The sequence below is a fragment of the Triticum dicoccoides genome, chromosome 2B (genome assembly GCF_002162155.2).
Source record: "Triticum dicoccoides isolate Atlit2015 ecotype Zavitan chromosome 2B, WEW_v2.0, whole genome shotgun sequence".
NCBI classification, from domain to species: Eukaryota; Viridiplantae; Streptophyta; class Magnoliopsida; order Poales; family Poaceae; genus Triticum; species Triticum dicoccoides.
This window is the reverse complement of record NC_041383.1, coordinates 589,064,741-589,068,819: the sequence shown is the minus strand read 5'-3', so window position 1 is coordinate 589,068,819 and position 4,079 is coordinate 589,064,741.

Here is a 4,079-nt window from a genome sequence, read left to right as displayed (position 1 = left end):
TACTTGACCAAATAAAAACTTAACTTTTTCCCAATTTTAGTTCTTGCCAGATTTTAACAACTTAGCTCAAGTCAAGCAATCTTAACACAATTCAAGCAAGCATACAAAGAGTATATGAGCAGCAGAAAGTAAAGCATGCAACTTGCAAGAATGTAAAGGGAAGGGTTTGGAGAGTGCAGATGCAATAGGAGACACGGATGTTTTTGTCGTGGTTCCGATAAGTGGTGCTATCGTAAATCCACGTTGATGGAGACTTCAACCCACGAAGGGTAACGGCTGCGTGAGTCCACGGAGGGCTCCACCCATGAAGGGTCCATGAAGAAGCAACCTTGTCTATCCCATCATGACCATCATCCACAAAGGACTTGCCTCACTAGGGTAGATCTTCATGAAGTAGGCGATCTCCTTGCCCTTACAAACTCCTTGGTTCACTCCACAATCTTGTTGGAGGCTCCCAAGTGACACCTACCCAATCTAGGAGACATCACTCTCCAAAAGGTAATAGATGGTGTATTGATGATGAACTCCTTTCTCTTGTGCTTCGAATGATAGTCTCCCCATCACTCAACTCACTCTCAAAGGATTGGATTTGGTGGAAAGATGATTTGAGTGGAAAGCAACTTGGGGAAGGCTAGAGATCAAGATTCATATAGTTGGATTGGAATGTCTTGGTCTCAACACATGAGTAAGTGGCTCTCTCTCAGAAAATGGGTAATGGAAGTGTAGGCACGATCTGATGGCTTTCCTCTCGAATGAGGAGAGGGTGGAGGGGTATATATAGCCTCCACACAAAATCTAACCGTTACACATATTATATCAGACTCGGTGGGACCGAATCAGAAAACTCGGTCAGACCGATTTAGTACATATGTGACCGTTAGGCAATTTCGGTGGGACCGATATGTCATCTTGGTGTGACCGATATCATTAGGGTTAGGGCATAACGTAATCTCGGTTGGACCGATTACTCAAACTCGGTTGGACCGACTTTGGTAAAAAGCTAACAGAGAGTTGGTCAGGCAAACTCGGTGGGACCGATTCGCTCGTCTCGGTGGGACCAAAGCGTTACGAAAAGGAAACAGAGAGTTTGCATTGCAGACTCGGTGGGACCGATTCGCTCGTCTCGGTGGGACCGAAGCATTACGAAAAGGAAACAGAGAGTTTGCATTGCAGACTCGGTGGGACCGATCGCTCATCTCGGTTAGAACGAAACGTTACGAAGGGAAATAGAGAGTTTGCAACCCTATCTCGGTGAGACCGAGATCCCTATCGGTGAGACCGAAAAGACTAGGGTTTCTGGCAGTGGCTATGTCAAATGAACTCGGTGGCGCCGGATGGTTTGGGACATATATGGATATGAGAAAGTGGTTGAGGGCTTTTGGAGCATATCACTAAGCATTTTGAGAAAGCAAGCCATTAAGCAACACCTCATCCCCTTTTAATAGTATTGGCTTTCCTATAGACTCAATGTGATCTTGGATCACTAAAATAGAAAATGTAGAGTCTTGGACTTTGAAGCTCGAGCCAATCTTTTGTCCTTAGCATTTTGAAGGGTCCACATCACTTATCCATGCCATGCCAATCATTAAACTTTCCTGAAATATTTATCTTGTAATGACACTAGTCCAATGAGATATATGTTGTTAATCATTACCAAAACCACCCAGGGATAGTTCAACTTTCAATCTCCCCCTTTTTGGTAATTGATGACAACATATAGATCAAAGCTTCAACAAATGATAATAAGACTGAAATACATTGTCGCTTTGAGAAGTATGTGACAAACAAGAGCTCCCCCTAAATTTGTGCATTATTTAAAAATTTGCTTTAGACTACAAATGCACAATGTGTTAGGACCATGGGTGACTCTTTCATGTCACATACATCTTTGTGGAGCGCTCAAAATGATAATAATTGAACACATGCACTCATCACCAAGCAAAGTGAATGATCATAATGGATATGAAGGATAATATCATTCAAGCACACATTAAAGTAGCATATGACCAAACACATGATCATCCAAGTATCTCACAAAAGACACAATGTATCAAGCAAACACACAATAAAGTTCAAGATCATAGAATTTCTGCTCAATGATCCTCTCCAAGCTCTCCTGGTTTTGAATCAGGGTGGCCAAGCCCTTCTCAATTCTTAAGGTGGATGCGATGAGATATCCAAGATGATCTTGCTTGCTCTTCAAGAACACTAGAGATGCCTCTTCAGCTATTGGCATCTTTGCAGCTTTCTCTGCCCTTGCTTATCTCTCTTCTCATGTGCTTGCACTGATGATGGATCTTCCTCAGTCATGACAACAATGTTGTCCTCAAATTATGGCTTGAGGGGTAAATTCTCCTTGTCCAACAAATATGTGCATGTGCCCATCTTGGAGTTGATGAGCACCTGAATTTGTGGAGCATACCCACATGATCTCTTCTGATCTCCAGCTGTCCTCTTGATTGTTTCCACAATCAGACTCGTCACTTTGAACTTTTGAGAGACATCAAATATATGCAGCAAGTTGATGGAGTGTCCTCTAATCATTCTGTGATCTCTAGATTTTGGCAACAGAGTGTGCCTCAGAATGGTGTTGATAGTTGGCAGCCCTGACATCAAGTGCTTCACAGAGCCAAACTTGTGAGTCTCCAGGTCTGCATCAGGAATCTTCTTGTACACACTAGCCATTGAGTTGTGATCCTTCCTCTTGGCATAGACATCCAAGTCATCTTCATGGGCTTCTGGGGCATTGATCAATCTGGCCCACTCATCAACTGAAGATTGGTACCTTGTACCTTCTGACATCCACACAATTGTGCCATCTGGATAGAAATGAGCAGTTGAATAGAATTGCATGATCAGCTCATCATTCCACTTAGTGAGCTTTTGGCCAACAAACTTGTCAACCTCACATGCCTTGAAGCTGTCATAAACACCTGGGAAGTGCTCTTCATTCTCTCTAATGTAGGTCCAGTCCACCCATCTCATATCACACACTACGGGCTTCTTGTCAAGCAGCATTGTCTCATAGAAATCTTGTTGTTCCTTTGTGTGGAACCTGTAGTCCACATCAGTTCTCCTCCTGACAGCATATGGGTCAGCCTTTCTCCACTATCTCAGTCTTGCATCCTTCCTGATCCTCATATCCTCTGCAACAGGATGTGCATCATTATGATCTGGGATCTTGGGCTTTAGCTTTCTGAGCACTTGGGCTTCAGATTCCTCTTCTTCAGTCTCAGGCACTGGGGCCTTGTCTTTCTCCTCAGCAGGTATATTCCTAGTACTCCTCTTGGGTGCAGTCTTGGGAACTGGAGCAACAGTTTTGGGAGCAGTTTTGGGCTTAGCAGCAGCCCCTAACTTTATAGCATCTCCCATGAGCTTCTGTGCCTTAGGTGCTGGAGCAGCATCCTCTTCCTCTTCATCATCTGATCTCACCATTGTGGACTTTCCAAGAACTTTTGATGTTGTTGTTCTTTCCCTCTTCTTCTTCTTGTCCTCACCAGCTGCCTCTTCTTCAGATTCAATGGTGAACTTCATAGTTTCACCTGTGACAACCTTTCTTGGTTTGGATGTAGGCACTCTCCTGACAGGTGCCTTCTTGTTCATGCCTGGTCTAGTTGATGCAGCAGTGCCAAATTCTTACTTCACCACCTTCTTCTTGGAAGTGGCCTCATCCTCAGCTGCATCATAGTCTTCATCCTCTGAATCAGAAGTTCTCTTCTTCCTTGTTCTACTAGCTGCCTTGGGCAAGTTACTAGGTGTGCTCCTGCTGCCCTCATCATAGCTACTGGAGGGACTAGTGCCCTCACTCAACTGTCCTTGTTGTTCAGACCTATTCTGGCTGTCACTCTGGTCAGAGATCTTGTAGGCAAACTGTCAGCAGACCCTGTGAATAGGTTGTAGATGAGGTAGAGTAGATGAGCATCACAAAGTACAGAGGTTTTGCAAAACAAATTGAGTCAAAAAGCTTAGTTTTAGTTCTCTACAAAAGTGATCTTGGAGCTACCGAATTGACAAACTCGGTGATACCGAAGCAACACTTGGAACCTAAACAAATGAACTCGGTTGGGCTGAGTCACAGT